General features: G+C 42.1%; 1 protein-coding gene across 1 annotated transcript in view; it reads right to left on the minus strand.

Moving 5' to 3' along the window:
* LOC148030738 (DNAse I-like superfamily protein) overlaps nt 1–23,609 on the minus strand; it is an 85,414-nt gene that overhangs the window by 10,362 nt on the left and 51,443 nt on the right. The window lies entirely within an intron of this gene.

The following is a 23,609-nucleotide window of genomic DNA, read 5'->3' on the forward strand; positions in this document are numbered from 1 at the left end:
GTAAGAAGGTCTGCTGGATTATCATCTGTATGCACTTGGACAAGCTCAATGTTCCTGCTGTCAAGTACATCTCTAATGAAGTGATACTTTACCTGTATGTGCTTTATCTTTGCATGAAAGACAGGATTCTGTACTAGCATGATAGCACTCTGACTATCGCAATGGAGAACAGGTAACTCTGAGATGCCGAGCTCTCCTACTAGACGCGAAAGCCATAAAGCCTCCTTGCATGCCTTAGTGGCAGCCACATACTCTGCCTCTGTAGTAGAAAATGCAACACAGTTTTGCAACCTAGACATCCAAGAGACTACTCCTCTTGTGAAAGTAAACGCATACCCATAAGTGGACTTTCTACAGTGAATGTATCAAACTTATGATACCATTCTCTTGGTGCTTGTCTGGGCCCATACAAACTCCTTTTGAGTTTACATACTATCTTTTATTTCCCTTTTTCCACAAACCCTTCAGGCTACTGCATATATATGTCTTCGTGTAGATCACCATGTAAAAATGCAATTTTTACATCCATCTCTATGAGTTCTATATCTTCAACTGCAACCAAGCCCAAAATGGTTCTCAATGTAGTCATCTTGACTACACGAGAGAAAATCTCATCAAAGTTAATTCCATGCTCCTGCTTCTACCCCTTTGCAACCAATCTTGCTTTTTACTTTGGTGAGGAACCAGAAGTGACCTTCATCTTGTAAACCCATTTGCATGGAAGTGTTTTCTGCCCCTTAGCCAACTGCACCAAGTCCCAAGTGCCATTTTTCTCAAGAGATTCTTTCTCAGACAGCAAGACTTTATACCATTTCTTGCTGTCCTATCTGTCCATTGCTTCCTTGAAGCAAGACGGTTCACCATAGTCTATTAACATGACATAATCAGCCACATTATTTGCACCAGAAACAAATCTATCAGGTTGTCTAGTAACACTAGACGATCTCCTAACCCAATGGTCATTGTTTGCTGGCTGTTCCTGCAAATTTCCATTTTCAGCATACTGTCCTGGTAATTCAGCCTGCAAATCAGCATTAATTGCTTGTTGTCTTGGTTGTTCCTGCACATGTAGTGGCTCATTATTATGGGCAATAGCTAGCTAATCAATTCCAACATCATTTCTTGCATTTACAGGTTCATTTACAGTAGGCATTCGTTGTTTTACAGCGAGCACATTTTGCTGTCCAAAAGGTATTTCTCCCTTGAATACAAACCTATGGACCTCCTCAGTCTTTTCGGTTTATTTGTGCATGCAATCTTCCCGAAAGATAACGTCATTGCTGCGTACTACTTTCTTTTTCTCGAGATCCCACAATTTATATCTCCTTTCACCCTTGTAACCATATCCTAGGAAAATGCATTTACAGGACCTTGGCTATAGTTTGCTGCGTTTTTCTTTACGAATGTGCACAAAAGCCTCGCAGCCAAACACTTTCAAGTGAGCATATGAAATTAGAATGCCCGACCACGCTTCTTGGCGAACTCCTTCCCCCCAAAGACATGTTTCGTGACCGATTAATTAAGTGAACGGCTGTCATGCTAGCCTTTGCCCAAAAACCATGGGGTGACGCAGTATGAGACAGCATCGTACGAACCTTGTCCTATATGGTCCGATTCATACGCTCTACAACTCCATTTTGGGGTGGATTATGAGGGGCAGTGAGCTCCCTCCTTATCCCTTTGTTGTCACAAAATGCCTCAATGGCCTTGGACACATATTCCCTACCATTATCAGATCGAAAACACTTAAGTATCTCATTTGTCTGGTTTTTTGCCAATGCCAAGAATTTTTTAAACTTATCAAGCACTTCATCCTTGCTACGAATAGGGTAAACCCATACCTTCCATGTAGCATCATCGACAAAGGTGACAAAATATTTCTTTCCCCCTAAAGATAATCCTGGCAATTGACATACATCCGAATGTACTAACTCTAGAGAAGACGATTTCAAAGAAAGAGATTTTTTATGAGACGTCTTTGCATGTTTTTCATAAATACAATGATCACAATGCTCAAAATCAACATAACGAACACAAGGCAAGTAACCCAAACGAGAAAGCATTTTCATTCCTGTTTGACTCATGTGTCCCAACCGACCATGCCACAAAGAAACCCTTGGCTGCTCGGTCACGGCAACAACATGGTCACGCACACTAGATACATGAAGTGGATACAAAGAATCACTCTTCCAATCTCTGGCAATAACCCTAGATTCCTTACAGATCTTCCATTTTTCATCACCAAAGATGATATGAAAACCATCATCATCTAGCTGGCATGTCCTAATCAAGCTCTTCTTAAGCTCAGATACATGCCATACATGCTGAAGTGTAAAGACAGAGCCCTGCTAAAACTGTAACTACAAACTGTCAATACTTGCAATCTCACATACATAGTTGTCCCCAAGATGGACAACACCATGTCCACCCCCTGTATAGGCAGAGAACCACTCACGATGAGGGGTGACATGAAAGGAAGCACCTAAATCGAGAATCTAGGTATTCGTGTCATAATCTGTATCTGCAAGTAAAGCATGTGCACCAAAGTGTGAAGAGACAAAGAGTACGTCACTCCCACTATCACTGTGACGAGTAACTACATTCACCTCTCCAATTTTTACACTGCTCTTCTTAGGCTAACTATCCTTCTTCTCTTCCTTGCTATCATCTATCTTTTTGCCTTTTTCTTTCTCTTTCTTCCATTTGTAGCAGTCACGTTTAAAGTGACTCTTCTTGCCACAATGATGGCATTCAACATCTTTACCATGTGATTTATTGCGTCCCTTGCTATCATATATGTCCTTTAGCTGTGATCTGGCCCTAGTATGCAAAGCACTGGAAGACTTACTGGATGCATTGTTCTGCCGATTTATTTCTTCCATGAGTAAAGCACTCTCTACATCAATATACAAAAGGATTACATTAGAATTGCTCATAGCAGTTCTGAATGTATCCCAACTCTCTAAAAGAGTGCAAAGCAATAAAGTAGCCTTAAATTCCTCATCAATCATGAACTTCAAGGCAACTACCTAGCTGAAAATTGAGTTAAACTCACTCAAGTGAGTAGGCGTTGCTGTACCCTCTTTCATACACAAATCCATAAGCTTTTTCAACCAATACACTTTGCTTACAGCACTCTCTGTGCATCTAGTTCTTCCAATCAAGTCCATATAGCATATGCACAATCCAAAACCTTCAATGTTGAAGAGCAAGGCATGAGAAATCGATAGCTCTATGGTTGAGCGTGCAAGCTTATTTAACTCATCCCAATCGTCCTGTTCCATATCTGCAGGCTTGTCCCTTGTGTTTTGATCGGCTTTGCCTGCTTCTTTTGCAACAGGATATTGTAGCACTGCTTTTGCCAAACTGCAAAGTTATGTGCTCCTTCAAGCTTCTTTATGTGCATGAGATTACTGCTCACTGCTGGCAGCCATGATTTTCAGCCCAAATGTGACCAAAAAATTCAGCAAATGCAGACCCAAATTGTCACTCAAGTGACCAAGGTACAAACAAGTACCAACCAGCAATAAATGACCACGTAGAAGCACAGATTTCAGATCTGTAATTAAATTTTCAGAAGCACCAAACCATGTGCTACAGCATTCCACAACTGATTACAGCTGTTCCAAGGGCATATACATCACATTACATGAGAAATCCCAAAATTTTAGCGGCAATTTCTGTTGTACATGTACCCACGGGAATAAAATTTGACACGAATAGTAAAAAGCCCCATTATTTTTGTTCTCAAAGCATCAACCACACATCTGCATTTTCCCTGTCATTCATAGAACAGGCCAATTTTGCCAAAATAGAGCAATTTCAGCAAAACCCCCAAATTTTATCAAGTGTTGATGTCCAAATTGCATGGAATTCAACCTGCATGTACATAAAATGACCAAGAGCTGCACAGATTTTGCACAAAATGTGCATCAATGTCGAGAAATTGGGTAAATTTCAGCCCAATTTGTGCATGTACATGAAAAGCCCCAAATGTCAAGGACAAAATGTCACAAATTCCTACAATTTCTGAGACAGAAATCACTGTTGCGTCTTTCTCACACCAAATCTGGACAAATCCCCAAATTTTCCAAGTCGTGCGTGCACTAATTTTAGTGAATTCTAAAAATGTCAAAGACCCCAAAAATTCCCGACTTTCCAATTTATGAATCAGATTGTCCAATTCGGCATTGAGATCCCCAAATTCGGGAAAAGACCCAAATTTCTGGGCCTAAATGTGCACAGATTAGCACACTGTGCTTGCGCACGCGAACACCCAGAGGAGAGAAGGCAAATTCAAAGGAGATTTTGAAGAAAAGATTTTTTCTTTTTTTTGAAAGGTGTGACGAGGGGTCCGTTGACCCCGTGCAGGTCGCCGCTTCGTTGTCGCCTGCGCCTACCCGCCACGAACCCGTTGTCGCCTGCTCCTACCCACCGTGAGCTAGTCGTGGCTCCCTACAGACGTGGCTTGTGCTGCCCGCTAGTCCCACCGTGAACCCCGCTACTGCCGGTCGCTGCCCACTGGTCCAAGCTGGACCTACTGTCGCCTACTGAAAGTGCCGTGATCCTGCCTGCATGGCTGGACCTATCGCTTGCTAGCTTGACTCATGCCGTCAACTATCTGATGTCTCCCGACGATGCCTGCAACTGTCATTGTCCTCACTGCTTGCGACTGTTGCTTGCATGTGCCTTTTACCTGCCAACAACTGCCGCTCGTAACGGACTGCCTTCGGACGCTTGTCGAGTCCACTTGGGACTCCTGTAACACTTGAGTTGTCTCTTGTCTGCTCTCATACTAGTTTGTAGTGACGGGTTAGGCATGACGATCGAGACAGTAGGAGTTCCTCAGGCGCAAAGAGACAGAGAGAGTGCACAATTTTAGGTACAAAGACGAGTGTATATGGTTTGTTTTTTAGATAGATATATATGTGTAGGTACAAGTGCTAAGGGTGTGTTCACACCCGAGCACATTTCAAGGCACAAGACCTTTATTCCCAACAATAACCAACCTTGTTCCCCAAGAGAATCCCTTGGCAACACGCCGTGTCTTATACTTGTCCAATGTCCCATCTACAAGATACTTGTTCTTGACGACCCACTTCGCACCAATCTCCTACTGCTTCTTCGAACAATGAACCAACTCCCAAGTTTGGTTCCACTCGATAGAATCGAGCTCAACCTCTAAAACCAGTCTATGACTCACATAAAGCAGTAGTCCCTTCAAGTAATACCTAGTCTTTTCACATACATACAAATAAAGACCTCACTCCCTCGCTCAATACCAGATTGGCCCCAAAGACCGGTGCCCCTCTCAGTATTTCTTTATCAATTAAAAGATGGAAAGTTACAAAAATGAAATGTTCCAAAATACAAAAACTGTGAACAGTTGGCTTTCATCTTTTCTGAGTAAATCTCAGCTGCATAAGAACAGTACAGCATATCCAGAACGACATCCCTTTTAGGAAAACGCTTTTTTTGACCATAACTCAATAATTCAAGTGCAGAATCGCAGTCACCCAAACCCTATATTTACCATTTTTACTATCCAGCATATCCAGAACAACATCCCAAGTAGAAAAACACTTTCTCTAAAAATAACTCAATAATTCAAGTGCAGAATTGCAGTCTGAAGAACTCTATATTTACTGTTTTACTTGTCCTCGGCCTTATTCCATTTTAGATCTGTTCCAAGCCAGTTGAACTACAAATTCTTTGACCTTGGCATCATTCCAGCAATAAAATAGTCCCACAAACAGTATTAAATCAAAGTTGAAAACCCTATTTCTGTGTGACGAGGTCATCGCTTTCTTTAGTTCCTACATTAGAGAAGCAATTAGTTGCTCCTAAACTTGGACAGAGAGGCTCTTGCCTCACTAGAAGTGCAAAGAAAATATAGAACTGTACATTCAATGGAATCAGCCCATTATGCAAAGCATTTCCTCTCAGAATAGAGAGAGTTGACGAAAGGGAGCAAGCTCTATCTCCGTACATGAGTCAAAGATGATGAAGTACTTTCCATAGCTAATGTACTTGCAGCAATTTGCCCTCAATCCCTGAAAACTTCACTCTCAAATCTGCCCCTCCTATCTATTACGTTTTTTTAATGCTCTCTTTCTCTTTTGGGAATTTGTGCCCAAATTGTGACACCTAGCATACATGTAACAATTTCCCCGTTTAAATCTTCCGGTCTGAAATTCTCCATGATAGGTGCAAAATTTGACCTCAGCACAGACTAGAGAATTAATCCTCCCACAAAAACGAAGATAACGCCGTAAACAAATTCTGGGCTCCAAAAATAGTAACTCCCTAAATTTTAGGAATCGTGACCCCTACATTCCTCAAGTTATTCTAAGCAACTTTTATCATTGCAACCACACCAAAAAGTGTAATGTGGCTCAATTACGGTGACTTTTTTTCCGTGTGCATTCTTACATGTGCATCTTTTGCCTTGGCCTAGCTCATTGTTCTGCACCATCTCCAATAGCTAAGCACACAATCCCAAACCACTGGCATTCTATTCCTCAATGCCCATTCAATCCGGTCCCATAGCTCAAACAAACCATTAGTCCAACTTATTCCAATGGTTGCCTCTTCTGGCTATGCAAAGATCCTGGCTTAAGCAAAGAGAACTCTAGGGGTAAAAAGCAACAACTAAAGAAAAGAAAAATAAAATATTTATATAAGTAAATAAAAAAACCAATTGTAAAAAGTATCACCAGTTGGTGACAACCTCCATGGCATTGTGCCAAGCATCTTGTGCAAGAGCCTCATCAACTGTAGTAACAGAGCACGAAGATTGAGACAGGCAGTGTTCGTTAGTAGCAGAGAGAGACCGAGAGTGAAAGCGACCCACGTAGAGAGTGTGCAAGATTTTTAGATACAATGATGAGTATACCACTTTAGGTTTTTAAATAAATATTTATATGAATGTACAAGTGCTAAGAGTATGTTTACACCCGAGCACATTAAAAGGCACGAGGGCCTTTATTCCCAACAACCTCCCACCTAAAGGCAATGTGCCTTAAGAGGAGAAAAGAATTATCTAACTCTAGGTATGTACAAAGCTGAAATACATATATCTATCCAACTCCCATCATCTGTCGACCATGAGAAAACCGCTCTGATGAAAGACCCTTCGTGAGAAGATCTAGAGAATTATCATCTGTATGTACTTTGACAAGCTCAATGCTCTTGTTGTCAAGTATATCTCTAATGAAGTGGTACTTTACATGTATATGTGCTTCATCTTTGCATGAAAGACGAGATTCCGTGCTAGTATGATAGCACTACTATCACATTGGAGAACAGGTAACTCTATAATGCCAAGCTCTCCCACCAGACGTAAAAGCCATAAAGTCTCGTTGCATGCCTCAGCGGCAGCCAAATACTCTGCCTCCGTAGTAGACAATGCAACACACTTTTGTAGCCTGGAGATCCAAGAGACTGCTCCTCCTGTGAAAATAAACACATACCCAGAGGTGCACTTCCTAAAGTCTGTATGACTAGCATAGTCTACATCCGTAAAGCCGACAACAAATACCTTCTACTTTCCAAAGCAGATGCATAACTCCGTTGTGCCTTTGAGGTATCTCATAATACCTTTCACTGCTTCCCAATGCTTTTTGCCAGGGTTTTCCATATATCTGCTAATCACTCCCACTACAAAGGCAATGTCAGGACGTGTAGCAATCATAGCATACATCAAACTACCAATAGCTGAAGCATATGGTATCTTGGCCATTTCAATCTTCACATCATCAAATGTAGGGTTGTCATCTACACTGAGTTTCACATATGAAGACAATGGAACCCCGATCGTTTTCCCCCCCTCCATATTGAAACACTGCAAAACCTTGAAGATATACTCTTGCTTAGATAGATAGAGTAATCCTTTTGATAAATCTCTGAGTATTTGCATGTCAAGAATGTGATTTGCATCACCAAGATTCTTCATATCAAAGCTACCATGCAGACTTTGCTTCAATGAGTTCAAGGCATGAGTATCCCTACCAGCAATCACCATGTCATCTACATACAAAACTAAGATAATCAGGCTCCCATCTGCTCCCCTCCTAGTGTACACGAAGTGATCCACTTGACTTATATGGAAACCTTGAGATTGCATGAATGTATCAAACTTATCATACCATTCTCCTGGTACTTGATTCAGCCCATACAAACTTCTTTTGTGTTTACATATCATCTTCTCTTTCCCTTTTTCGACAAAACCTTCAAGCTGCTACATATATATATATCTTCATGCAGATCACCATGTAAGAATGCAATCTTTACATCCATCTGTATGAGCTCTATATCTTGAGCTACAACCAAGCCCAAAATGGTTCTCAATGTAGTCATTTTGACTACAGGAGAGAAAATTTCATCAAAGTCAATTCCACGTTCCTACTTGTATCCCTTCACAACCAATCTTGTTGTGTACTTTGGTAGAGCACTCTCTACATCACCATACAAAAGAATCGCATTAGAATTGCTCCTAGCAGTCCTAAATGTATCCCAACTCTCTGGAAGAGTGCAAAGCAAGAACGTAGCCTTAAATTCTTCATCAATCAAAAACTTCAAGGCAACTAGCTAGCTGAAAATGGAGTTAAACTCACTCGAGTGAATAAACATTGTCGTATCCTCTTTCACATGCAAATCCATAAGCTTTTTTAGCCAATACACTTTGCTTGCTGCTCTCTTCTATGCATACAATTCTTCCATTCAAGTCCATATAGCATATGCACAATCCAAACCTTCAATGTTAAACAGCAAGGCATCAAACATCGATAGCTCGATGGTTGAGCGTGCAAGCTCATTTAACTCATCCCAATCGTCCTATTCCATATCTACGAGCTTTGCCCCTTGTGTTTTGATCGGCTTTGCCTACTTCTTTTGATATTGTAACACTGCTTTTGCCAAACTACGAAGTTATGTGCTCCTTCAAGCTTCTTTATGTGCATGAGATTACTGCTATCATTGCTGCCAGCCATGATTTTCAGCCCAAATGTGACCAAAAATTTCAGCAAATGCAGGCCCAAATTGTCACACAAGTGACCAAGGTACAAACAAGTACCAACCAGCAATAAATGGCCACGTAGAAGCAATGATTTCAGATCTGTAATTAAATTTTCAGGAGCACCAAACCATGTACTACAGCATTCCACAACTGATTACAACTGTTCCAAGGACATATACATCACATTACATGAGAAATCCCAAATTTTAGCTGCAATTTCTGTTGTGCATGTACCCACCGGCATAAAATTTGATATGCACGGTCAGAAGCCCCAAATTTTTTTGTGCTTAAAGCATCAACCACACATCTGCATTGTCTCTGACATGCATATATCAGGCCAATTGTTCCAAGATAGAGCAATTTCAGCAAAAACCCCCAAATTTTCCAAGTGCTAGATGTCCAAATTGCATGGCATTAAGCCTGCATGTACATAAAATGACCGAATGGCGCACAAATTTTGCCCAAACATTGAAAGCCCCTAATTGCAGGGGGTCCAATGTGCATCAATGTCGAGAAATTGGGTAAATTTCAGCCGAATTTTGCACGTACATAAAAAGGCCCAAAGTTTGCTAGCTCAAGCATCATCAAGCCTCCTCCATCTCCAAGCTCCATCCTCCATAGCCATGCGCGCAAGAGAAAAAGAGAGAAGAGAAGAGAAGAATAGGAGAGGAGATGGTGAAAAAAATTCACCCTCTTGATCCCTCACTCTCACACACACTCACTCCCTCACACCCTCACACTCCTCTCAAGAGCACACACAAGCAAGGAGAAGAGAAGAAGAGAAGAAGAAGAAGACTCCTTTTGCCACACACCAAAGAATGAGCTTCTCATTCACTTTTCAACTTTATATACATGCCCTAATTTCCATGGGCGGTCATCCCCCTTTTTTACATGGCCGGCCATTAGCCTAGGCCCCTTTTCTCATTGTCCTTCTATCTTCCTAGCTTCCTTTCCGCCGCCTGTCTACATTTACAAATTGCACGGGTGAGAGCCCGGCACTCTTTTACAAGATTTCAGGGTGCGCCTTTTTCCCCTTTTGTATTTGCCTTGGACTTTTAAGGTTGCCCTTGCGCTTTTGGTCTTCCTTCCTCTTCTTTCTTCAGTCGGGCTACCTTTTTTCCGCCTTTGCCCTACGTCCTTCCCACTTTCTTTTGCTTTCTTCGTATTGAGGTTAACATTACCCCCCTCCTAGACGAGTGCCAGTCCCATGGCACTGCGGTGGGCCATAGTGGCTAGTTACGTCGGCCTTTAGGCGGAACAGGCAGGCCGGGGTTGGGAGGATTGAGAGGTGATGGAGGTTGGGGATGAGGACCAGGAGAGATTTCGGTGTGCTTTAGGCTCAAGTTTACTTCTCCACGAACGCCTTCCATTCATAGAAATAAAAGTACGCCTTGCTCTTATACTCCAAGAAATAGAAGCGCACACAACTACTAAAGTCGTCAACAATCAACATAAGATACTTGGCCTTCCCAAGGGTGGTCGTGCCCATAGATTAGCAAAGGCTTGTGTGAACCAACTCAAGTGGGGTGGATGCCCTTTAAGAAACAACCTGTGGATGAGGCTGCCTATGTTGCTTGCCCCTCGAGCAACTAGGGTAAGAGTGTGAATGGAGGGAAACCTAGAAGTCCCTCCACCATCTTCCAACGCAAAGCGTGCCGAATAGCATAAAGATTCAAATGCCCATAACAAGCATGCCAACGCAATCCAAGCTCATGCGAAATCCGCACACCAAAAGCTATGAGCGTGTAGAGTCCACCCTCTTGTATACCTATCCATAGAACAGCTCTTGAAGATGCATCCTCCATTGTAACTAATCCTAGATAAAGATGATTCCATTATCTAGCTATGTAAGACCGTAAACAACTAGAAGGTTAAAGCCTAAATTTGATACATAGAGAACTTTGGCTGAAGGAGAATGTCTATTAGGAAACAAGGGAACAGTCCCCACTCTACCTACAGAAACTAAAGAGCTGTAGCCAACGGTGACAGATCCCCCTCTGGATCGCATGTCTGGAAGCTAATCCTAGCAATAGGTCATGTGGGAAGAGGCCCCACTATCCATGAAGCAAAGCATCTCCTCCGAAGTAGTAGCAAGGGCCGTATCCTCTACCTCAAACAAGTGTACAAAGACCAACTCTGTGCTAACGGGTGTGGCATTTAAAACCTTAGGCCCCTCCTTAGGCTTCAAATGGGGATACTTCTGCCAACACTTCTCCTCAAGATCAATGCCCTTGCCTCTTCTGCTCATCCTTGGAATCGTCCTTCTTGTCCTTTTGTTTCTTAGCCTAGGGCTTCCTCCTCTTCCCACCCCTGAACATACAATAAAAGCCTTTGTGGAGCCAAATCCACTAGTCTCCACCTCTCTCAGACAATCATCGTGCTCAAAGTCAAGCAATAAAAGCTCTTCCCATAGAGACATATCTCGAGTTCTCGATGTTAAAACATTGCTGTACAAAATATCGTACTTAGACGATGGAATTTGAATCACTAGAATCATGGCCATATCCTCATGTTTCTTGATGTCAAAATGTTAGTGTAGAAAGCATTGTACTTAGAATATGCCCAAAGAAGAAGAGTCATCAACATTGAGCATCCGAAGCTTCTTCTCCAAGGAGGTCCTTGTTAGAAAATACCCTAACACAGAAACATAAATAGAAACCGTACAACAAAGCACAGACTGATAAAAGAACACAATTAGGATTAGGGTAACTCAAAGACAATGAACACAGTGATCCAAATTCTAGAGCTGGAGAGTGTGTTGAACTCCGAACGGATCCCGAATTGCAACAAGGCAGCCTTCGGATGTCGAACACCAGCAAACGCAACAATGAGAAGCTAGATCTGATGCAGACAGCAATCGGGAGAGAGAAAGACTAAAAACGCAAGCAAGACAACCTGCAAGAGGGAAAATGACTGAAAACGTAGGCAACAGGACTATGATGGCATGGCTAGCTGTATGGCAGCAGATCTCCATAAGAACAGTAGTCACTTGACTGAAATCAGCTCCAAACTACGTGAACAGGGCTGGAAATCAAGCGCCAACTGATGGAGACAGCAATAGACAGCTTCAGCTGAGATATCCTCCGCGAGAACGAGGTGTGGGTAGCAAGCTGTAACACCTAAAATCTGCAAAAACGAGATTAAGGAAAGAGTGGAGGACTAGTTGCCAATTTAGAGAAAATTAGGATTCTAGATCCCCTCCCACTTAACTCTCTTGATCCGCTCCCTAAATTATGGTTTTGGCTAAAATAAGCCTAAAATAAGCATGTTTTGGGACTGTTTAAGTGACTAATTGCATTTCTTAACACAACACCCCATGTTAAGAAATATCTTAACACAAAAATATAAACAAAAACCGTACAACAAAGCACGGACTGATAAAAAAACACAATTACGTTTAAGGTAACTCAAAGACAATGAACACAGTGAATAAATGAAGTGATATAACTACTGAATAATACGATGCTCACGCAACAAACACACTATGCATTGAATGAATACTGAAAGTCGAACTCTTGTATCTTAAGGATCAAGACAGGAGTAATGAGCTAGAGAGTGTGTCGTACTCCGAACGGATTCCAAATCGGAGATAGCAACCTCTGAATGCTGAACACCAACAAATCCAACAATGAGAAGCTGGATCTGATCCAGACAACAATGAGAAAAATAAAAGACTAAAAACACAGGAAGCATATGAGAGAAAGACTAAAAACGCAGGCAGGCAGCATGTGAGAGAAAAACAAAACGCAAGCAATCAGTCTGCATGAGAGAGAAAGACTGAAAACGCAAGCAGGATAGTCTACAAGAGAGAGAAAGACTGAAAATGTAGACAACAGGACTGTGATGACGTTGCAGGCTGTACAGCAGCAGTTCTATACAGGAACAGCAATCGCCTCACTTAAATCAGATCCAAACAGCGTGAAGAGGACTAGAAATTAGACGCCAACTGATGGAGACAGCAATGGATAGCTTCGCCTGAGATGTTCTCCACGAACGTGGTATGGACAGCAAGCTAAAACACCTGAAATCTACAAAAAACGAGATTAAGAGAAGAGTGGAGGACTGGCTGTCAATTTATAGAACATTAGGGTTCTAGATCCTCTCTCACTTAACTCTCTTAATCCCCTCCCCATTTTAGGGTTTTGGCTAAAATAAGTCTAAAATAAACATGTTTTAGGGCTATTTAAGTGACTAAGTGCATTTCTTAGCACAACACCCCCTCTCAGGCCCAAAATAGGGCTAGAAAAGTAGGCCAACCTTAATTTTGATTTATCTCAAGGCGTCCCACCTCAAAGTAGCCAGGGCATCGGACAAAGAATGGCTTACCAAGACTACAAAGGCAATGGTTATCTTACCAAGGGAGCCCAAGTCATCACCCAGAGAGCCTAGGGCATTGGACCAAGGATGCACGTCGGTTGCCTCAGGGCCTACCAAGTCCTACAAAGGCGGATGGATACAACAATGAACTGTGTTGGTTTTTTTTTTTTTTTGGAAAAGTGTTTTGAAAATACATAAGGAATATAGAAAAAATTGCCGATAAAGTAACAGATAAAAAAGGATAAACAGAGTTTTAAACCCAAGTCATTCACAAAACTAGCAAGCCAATCCCTCACACTGACTAGAATAAGTCTCTAAGAATGATAAAAGTATGTATGTGTACCAATCATATGGTGAATATATGTAGAGGCAAAAAAAATGATGGTGGACTTGGAAAAACAAGCAAAGCAAGCAAGGGTAGGAAAACTGCCTTTTAGGAGAACTACCATGTGTTATGCCATGAATATGGTGGATCCTAGAGTCGACCACTTCAAAAGACCGAAGAGGGATAAATGCATACAGATGCATGTTTACATGGACAGAATACCAATGCATGGGATAATGCAAAGGGAGATGCAAGATGACATGCTCATGCAATATCCTATGCAACGGTGCCACTTGGACAGTTCCCTCGCAGGAGAATTGTTCACTTGTCCAAGTGCCCTTTTACAATCATGCAATCTTGACAGTGTGGATGAAGTTACAAATGTCCATAATACAATACAAAAGAATAAATGAATGTAATGTCTAAAAAATGTAAGCATCATCACTGTCACTATCAAGAGTAAGAGTCACCCCCTCTCAAACTGAAGGGAAAGCAAGAGGGAAGCACCCTCTCCCCGTCAAGCTGAAGAAGTAGGGAAGAGTGTACCCAAGCCAATCCTGGGTAGGAGGTAGTGAAGAACCGAGCGGTTGACCGCTTTGGTCAAAATGTCTGTAAAATTATCTAATGAAGGCACAAACTCTAGGTGAGTAGTGTCTAGCTCAACCTGCTCTCTGAAAAAGTGAAAGTGGACTCCCACATGTCGTGTCTGTGGTGTGATGATCACATTGCCGCCAATAGACTTCTTAGATAGATGGCCTCGATAGTGCCATCAAAGAGAGCCCGGTACTCAGCCTCGACCGTGAAAGCCGCTACTGTCTCCAGCTTACCGTTGGACCAAGAAATGGGAGCCGTGCCCAAGATAAAGAGATAGCCGCCATGCAAACGCCGGGTGTCACCATCTCTTGCCCAATCAAAATCAATGTACCCTGCAAACATAAACCAAAACGATATGTCAAGCCATAAAAAAAAATACACCGCAAATAACGCAACACACGAAGACATACAGTCTAACGTGACATCCTAGGTGCTGTGAAATACTGACTGAGTATACTAACTGAGTAAGCTAAATCTGGCCTAGTGCGAATTAACCAAAGAAGTTTTCCTACAACACAGCGATAGGTATGGTCATCGAAGGGCTGTCCTACAATATCCTTCGATAAGTGGACAGTAGGATCAAGAGGCATGGCCACTAGCCGTGTCTGATCCGTAGTATACTGATCCACGAGCTGAAGTGCGTACTTCTGCTGTGACATAAAAATGTAGCCCCCAGAACGAGCTACCTCCATCCCCAAAAAATAGGACAACAAACCAAAGTCTGTCATTTCAAATGTAGCTTGAAGCTTAGCCTTAATTTTTGCTATGGCAACAGAATCTGAACCTGTGAGGAGTAAGTCATCAACATATAGCAGGATATAGCTAACCCCCTCTGCAGTAGATCGAATATATAAGTTCGGATTATAAGGAATAGAATGGTATCCACGAGTCTGTAAGAACTCATCCATCTTATGAAACCAAGACCGCGTCGCTTGCTTCAGTCCATAAAGAGCTTTATGCAAGCGGAATACCTCATTCCTCGAGTTGCCAGAAGGAAAGCCTGGTGGCTACTCCACATAGACCTCCCCCTCGAGAAAACCATTTAGGAAGGCACTCTTGACATCCATCTGATGTATTAGCCAACCGTCGTGAGCAGCTAGCACGAGTAGCAACCGAAAGCAAGTCAACCGTGCAGTAGGAGAAAAGGTCTCTACATAATCAATCCCATGCTTTTCTCGAAACCCTTGCACTACAAGGCAAGCCTTGTACTTATCTAAAGCCCCATCAGCTTTTAGCTTAGTCCTAAAACTCCACTTTGTCTCGATGACTTTCTTGTGGCTCAGACGATCTTCCAATGTCCAAGTCGCGTCTCGGTCAATACTCTCAAGCTCCTTCTCCATGGCCGCTCGCCATTGAAGGTGCTGAAGAGCCTCTTGCCATGTATCCGACTCAGAATGCACTATATAATCAGCTGTAAACAGCGACGCAAATGATGCCTGAGGAGCAAGCCGAGCAAATCTTCTAGGTTCCTCCCTAGTGGAATCTGGTGGTAGGATCCCCGAATCCTGCAAGGTCTGCTGGTATCAACGAGGTAATGAATCTCACCAAGGGGACCTAAGAACTGGAGACTCTGTGGGGAGATCAAGAGCGGGAAGTAGACCAAGCTCAATAGGCACGATCTTCGATAATGTGGATAAAGGAATCGGATCGAAATCCGGTGCAGAAGATTGCACAATATTGCTCTCATAAAAAACGGCATCCCGCCTGACGATCACCTTCTTTGTCCGAGAATCGAACAAACAATAGGCTTTCGTCTCAAAGGAATATCCCACAAAAATAAGAAGATTAGCTCGAGGAGTAAGCTTTCCTATCTTGTCGTCAAGCATATGTGTGTATGCGCGACACCCGAAGACTCTAAAGTGAAAAATAACAAGCTGAAAGCCAAAGAATGCCTTAGACGGGGTCTTCTGAGAAAGAGCCACAGTTGCGCACCGGTTAAGGATGTATACCGAAGTGTTAACAGCCTAAATCCAAAGGCGCTCAAGAAGCTCTATTGAGAACATTATAAAGTGTGTCATTTCCATGACTGTCCGGTTTCTACGCTCTACAACTCCATTCTGAGAAGGGAAGTTGGTAGAGGTGAGCTGGCGAGAAATGTCATGCTGCTGTAGAAACTCGAAAAACTCATGGGAGATAAACTCACCACCGCTATCACTCCTCATGCAACCGACACGATGATTGGTCTGCTTATGAACCAACAACATCCAAGTAAAAAAATATGTGAAAACATCGAATTTATGCTTAAGAAAGTACACCCACAAGTATCTAGAATGATCATCCACAATCAAAAAGAAGTACAATGCATCATTCAAGGCAACAGTGGATGTCGGCCCACAAAGATCAACATGAATCAATCTAAGAGGCGCCTCAGCTGTATGATAGTACTGCTGAGGAAATGGGATATTGTGTTACTTCCCAAGCTAACAAGCTTTACAGACATCTCGAGCGAGCTTCAAGCGTGGAAGGCCCTCAACCAGCTCATGGCGTGACAACTCATAAAGGGAGTCATAACCAAGATGCCCTAAGCGAAAATGCCAAAGACGCTCATTGTTTGTAGCCTCCCGAGAGATAGCTAAGGCCTGGAGGCTATAGAACACTGAGCCCTCGGCTATCGACTCGGTCAGAAAGTGTGTCCAGGCCATTAGGCTGTGCCTCACCGCGAGCAATCACTAAACCAGTCAAATAGTCAAGCATCTTGACTATGGTCGCTGTAAAGAAAACCGCTCGCCCCAACCGGCAAAGCTGCTGAACAGATAACAAGTTCACACCAAGCTGAGGGATATGATATGCATTGTCCAACGTAATCAGATCCGTACCCTTATCAGTGGCAAAACTGATGCAATCTTATACCCGGGGAGTTGTTTCCTACGCAGACCCGCCCGACTGCAGCGGCTCGGGTACGGAAGATGTCCTCTATAGGAGTCATGTGATGTGTAGCTCCACTGTCCACAATCCAAACAAGAGCCAAAGTGCTTGGCTGTGTCGAGTAGGCCTCTGCGGTAACCTCGTCGGGAGGCAACTCACAAATATGGACGAGACTCGCATCAGATGTCTCTATGGAGACAATCAAGGCCTCTGCAGACCAGTCAAACAAGCTCTCTGGAGTTGAAAATGTTGTCAACTGAGATGACTGTGCGGTGGCAGTGTGAGTCTAACCTTCAAACTAACCCTTGCCATCACCCTGCCTCCCTTGCAGGGGGTTGCTCGACTGAGTGACGGGGGTCTGAGAATTGGGTTTTAGTGTTGTGTCTCTTGCATTTCATCCACACTCATCGTCAAAATGACTAGCCTTTTGACAATGTTGACAATACCTATTCTTTTTAGGTACATTCAGCCACCCATGTTTAAGAGATTGGGATGTTCCTTGTGATTTTTCGGATCCATTTTTCTTATGATTTTGATTTTGAGTTTGAGTAGAGGTTTGATTTTGTTTTCCCTTCCCTTCTTGCCCTTTCTGAAAATGAGGGACAAGAGCCCTTTGTGAAGAGGAATTCATATGAAACTGATCGAACCACCGTACGTAACGCAACAGCTGACACTCAAATTCATAGAATGTAGACATGGTAGGTTTTAAAATTATGTCTTCCACAAAATGGAAATATTTCCTAAGGAGTTTGTTTAGGAACAATGTGACCTAATCGTCAAAGGACTTAGAAGTTCCTGTAGTGGAGAATTCAGCAAGGAGACGCCGAAACTTAGCCTGACTTTCAAGTCATCGCGGTAAGTGATTTTGAAAAGCTGAAGCTCATGGTCAAGATTAATACGACGGGTCCTATCCCGAGCCGCATAGCAGTCAGTCAAGAGTACCATCGCTCTGACGCTAAGTCAAAATGCTAAAGCTGAGAATGAAATTCAAGCATTAAGCCCTGCATTAGCTCGATGATAGCGGAGGCATTCCTAGCCTTCCATGAGCAGACAACCTCGTATGGAACAAGTGCGGGATCAGATTGGGATTCCAACCCCTGCACAAGATCCCATAGGTTCTAGGAATCGAGGACATGTCTCATCAAGTTCGACCAAGTAGTAAAGCTTGACCCGTTAAAACGTGTATTGTCATTAAATGCATGCTTGGCAAAAGACGAGCTACAACCGTGAGGTGTCGAGTATGTAAGGTAAAATGGATGTGGGGGATAAGATTGTGAAGGATAAGGCGTTTGAGGTGGATGTGTCTGATAAGGAGAAAATGGGTAGACAAAAGTAGGTTGTGAGTGTCGAATGAGTGCCGATTGAGACAAAGGCACTAAAATATGAATGTTTCCATAAGATACCGGTGTATCTGAAGGCACTAGGACACGAAACCCTGTCGAAAGTGAGGTTGGGAAACAACAGTATGACCAAAAGGTCTACTAGGGAAAGCTATGGAGGCAAATTGTGGAGTCAACTAATCCACACTCGGGAGAGACTGGGGGGGATACCCAAGCTACAATGATTCCGAAAGTGTATGTGAAGTAGGTGGAACACCACCCGACAGAGATAAGAATAAGGTCCTAAAGTAGGTGCATATGTTTCCATAACCCCCTGGGGTGATGTACAGTGTGATATAAGATGTCTGGAATGAAAAAGTGAATGGTGTGAATGGAAGTGGAGAAACAGCAGATGAATGTGGTGACATGGGTGGATTTTGAAAATGAGGTGTATCAAGTGCATATGCATTTTGTTCATTTTTATCATTTAACCATTGGAAATGAAAATGTGAAGATGATGATCCACCATGCAATGAAGAAAAAAAAACACCAAATTCATTCTAATTTTGTGAAGTAGACGTAAAAGAAGAAAGGGTAGAAGAAAAGGTACCTGGATTTTTCTTATAATCCCCACAATGTGTGTTAACATACAAGAATTGATCCTCAAGAGGACCTTTTCTGTAGTCAACAGACTACATACTTTCTTCCACGTGATCTTTACCAGAATATTGCAAAACAGAAGAAGTAAAAGAAGAAGGCACAAAAGATGAATCTAACGTACCTTGCATCGGAGTGGATGGAAGTGGATGAAATCAATGAACATACTCCGTGTCTTATTTTTCAAGAGGGGGCCCTATCTCTGATGGAGATCTCGACGGCCCTGCAACATCATCAGACTTACGCACAAAATCTGAAGAGAGAAATTCATGCATACTTTCATTTACGAGATTTTCTTGAAGGGCAATCCTTCGATCAAGCTCCTTAATCTTCTTTCGTCTATAAGCTATAATCAATTTATATTCTTCAAAGGTTAACTTGCCTAGTTGTTCTTCCACATAATCAGAAGTATCATCCACTATGTCGAAACTTTGTGAAGCAAGCTGATCAACCCACTCTTGCTCGATTCTCGGCATAGTTGGTCTTGGAGACTGAATAGGTATTGTGTTCATAGTCATTTCAACCTACTGTTGTTCTTGCTTCTTGTGTAGAGCTTTCAAATCAAAGGCCTAGGTTTCTCAAAGAATACCAAGCTCTGATACCATGTTATAAAAAACCCTAACACAGAAACATAAATAGAAAATGTACGACAAAGCACAGACTGATAAAAGAACACACTTAGGATTAGGGTAACTCAGAGACAATGAACACAGTGAATAAATGAAGTGATATAACTACTAAATAATACGATGCTCATGCAACAAACACACTATGCAGTGAATGAATACTGAACCTCAAACTCCTGTATCTCAAGGATCAAGGCAAGGTAATGAGCTAGAGAGTGTGTCGTACTCTAAACGGATCCCAAATCGCAGCAAGGCAACGTCTGGATGTCGAACACCCGCAAATGCAACAGTGAGAAGCTAGATCTGATGCAAACAGCAATGAAAAGAGAGAAAGACTAAAAACGTAGGCAACATGTGAAAGAAAGACTAAAAACGCAGGTAGGATAGCCTGCAAGAGAGAGAAAGACTGAAAACACAGACAGCAGGACTGTGATGATGTGGCAGTCTGTACAGCAACAGGTATCACAAAAACAACAATCACCTAACTGAAATCAATTTCAAACTGCGTGAAGACGCAAAAACACAAAAATACAAACTACAAGTGAAGGGTGAAGGGTTTCTCAACAGTATGGAGTGATCATAAAAAATGGGGTATCATCAACATACTTGTCTCATATACACTTGGTACTTCCTTTTTGCAAGCCGTAGATACTGTTAAGAGGTGAAGGAAAACAACCTACGCATTCATCTACTATCACATTCCACAAGCTATTATTGAGATATACGTTGCCTTTTAAATTTGTTTCAATTTCTTTCGTTATGATTAATGCATAACTGCCTATCTTCCTATTCTCTCTAAAATATCTATCTCGATCCTCTCTTTCCCCTCGGGCCCCAACCCCCATCGCTCTTCATTCTTGAATCTTGAAAATTGAAACTTGAAAGGCTTAACTCTCTCTAACCTCCAAGTATTATTACTTGTAATTTGTAAATTGTGGTTGTAGGTGGGCTCCTTGAATGTGGTGCAAGTTGTTACCGACAATGCATTAAATTGTCGATGCTTGGGTCATTTGCTTGAGGTCGAGTTTCCCATGATTGTGTGGACTCCATGTGCAAGTCATTGTTTCGACTTGCTCATGAAGCACATTGGAAAGCTCAAGTGGGTGAAGAGGGTAGTCCACAAAGCTATATCAATTGTCATCTTCTTCATGGTAAAGGTAAAGGTGCTTATAATGTATCGTGAGTATAGCACACTCAAGTTGAAGAAGGCTTCTCTGACTTGCTTTACTTATATGTGGTTATTGCTGAAGCGCCTTTATGAGGTGCGGTTCGCCAGACAGTGGTGTCCACTCTATGGATAGAGTGGAATGAGCAAGAGATAGACAAGACCAAAGCCACGCAATACTTGTGCCTTAATGAGCAATTTTGATAGAAAATCTATGTCGTTATTGTCGTGACTCCGTTCACTTCTTTAGAGCCGCATTGGTAGAGACATGTGGTTATACAATGATCACAAAGACACAACGTCCACATGTTTTAGAGATAGCAAAGAGAAGATGGGCATGCACGCATGAGCCCATCCATGGTTTTGCCACATTGGTACATCCAACCTACAAGTCGTCGACGTTCATGGATGATAGAGAGCTCCATTTGAACCAACTTGCTTATTTGACTCGTGTGGTTCCTTTGGATTATCACAATGCAGTGCTAGAAGAGCTAGGATACTATGCAGATCAAAGAGGGCATGTGGCGTTTGTTTCTCCATCTTGTTGGAGGATAGAGTCACTTATGATGCCTTTATTTTAATGGCAAAACTTTGAATATGCATTGGAGACCCTTCAGTCCTTCGTCATAAGAGTCATTGCCCACCATTGCTCTTCAAATGCATATAAGAGAAACAGGAGTGCCTATTCTTCCACTCACACATAGATTCACAATCGGCTTAGCACACGACAATTAGAGCAATTGGTCTATTGCTACACTAACTTACAAATGATGAGAGCTATGATGATAGTGGATAGTCTGAAGCATGTAAAGTCTAAACACTTTGGCCATAAAATTTAAATTTTGTTATTTTAAACTTTGAAGTTTATACTTAACAAATTAGACTATAGCATTTACAATCTTATGTGCATTGTGTAGGTGAATGTTGATACATTTAAGACAAGTTGACGGGCAACACTCATTCAAGTGTACATCAAGAGGTTGACGAGGAGTAGATGATTTTTACAGAGCTCTTATAAAGAGCCTATAGCAACAAATACTTGTGACACTCACACTCAGTGTGCTTGTGAGCAACGAGTTTTGAGTAGATGATAGCAAGGGCATGGTCATTTGGTGCCCTCCAACATCAAGAAGGGGTGGTTCAAGTGGCTTGCAAACATATGTAAGGTGGGGCTCTAGTAGCTCACATCCCGTGCCTCATGATGACATCCCCCCTTGCCTACACAACCGCCACCTAGGAAACCATCATTCGATGATGATGAGAATATCAATGAGGATGAGTATGAGTGTGTCTCATTATCTGATGCTAAGGAGTTATCTTCAAACTCTCTTGAAGAGCAGTTAGATAGTTCTGATGATGATGATAATCATAGCGATACCCCATCATAGATTCATAGGCCTCTCTCTTTCTTGTATCTACTATCATTGTATCCACATGCATGATATCACTATGATGCATCATCCATGGACCATCATCCATATGTATACTAGATTTTAATTGTATCGCATGTTGTGCGCAGCCATGCGACCACGATGGCCACCCTCATATATTCATCTTATTTCCACTTAAACATATGTTCTATCATTTAATGATTTAAGGTTTTTTTAATCATGTTGAATTCTGTTTTGTACTAATATTGTACCGTATCTTATAAAATCATAAGGTACCATTTAGTATCGTATTTTATCGTACCGTACCGTAACATACTTTTCCTACCTAACAATTATTCCCCAACCTCTACTTTTGGTTGGATGGTTTGGAGTGTGTTCTTGTCATCCTTGATGTGGATGATCCTATTCTACTCAATAGCCACATGGAGGAGACGGACGATACACATGACATTTCATGCCAAAAGTTTAATATGATATATTCAAGCACCCTCAACTTCTTCCTCAAATCAGATATCTATTAATTTTTGCGTGGCATTTTTACCTCTCACCACAACTAAATCTCTAAGCTTCTAACAAACTTTGATATGGCTTCTTACAGGCTGATTTCATTCCCCATGGACCTTGAGCACAAGATTTCTATACCAAATGTTCCCCTTCAAAATGCTACTACTCTATTGTCTCATTTCATGAAGACTTTGTTGCAAGCTCATTGGACAGCCACACTCTGTTTTGCAATATTTACAAGGGATTTAATCCTACGAGGCCATGCATGGAGAGGAAGCCACTCTTCCACATTGAAGTGACTCTGATTGGGTTGAAGATATCAATACTCGACATTCAAATATAATTTTTGCTCTCTCTCTTGGATCTCCCACATTATGTTCGACTGCACAAGGAACAATATGGCTCCACCGCATATTAACAGAGATTGGTTTTCAACAAACAAGTCCTACAGTACTAAGTTGACAACCAAAGCGCTCTCACTCTAACAAAGAACCCTATGTTTTTTGCTTGCAAAGAACACATCAAGGTTCCATACCATTATGTTCAAGAATGGATCATGGAGTCAAAGTTAGTGATGGTCTATTGTCCCATGGAAGACAATGCAACAGATCTCTTCACAAATCCTTTGTCTCAGGCCTCTATGCTCCATCACATGCGTTTGTTAGGCCTTCGGCCACTCCCCATGGTTTGAGAGGGGGTATTTGCATTTCATGTTTTTCTTTTTCTTTAACTCCGAGTTGTGAGCTCCGTTAAAGTCTGATGGAGACATTGAAGCTCTAACAGTCGATGCATTTCATTTTCCAACCTATCAATTTGTTTTCACCTTTCAT

This window comes from Lygodium microphyllum, chromosome 9 (assembly GCF_053477565.2).
Source record: "Lygodium microphyllum isolate KBCC chromosome 9, Lygodium_microphyllum_v1.1.10, whole genome shotgun sequence".
Classification (NCBI taxonomy): Eukaryota; Viridiplantae; Streptophyta; class Polypodiopsida; order Schizaeales; family Lygodiaceae; genus Lygodium; species Lygodium microphyllum.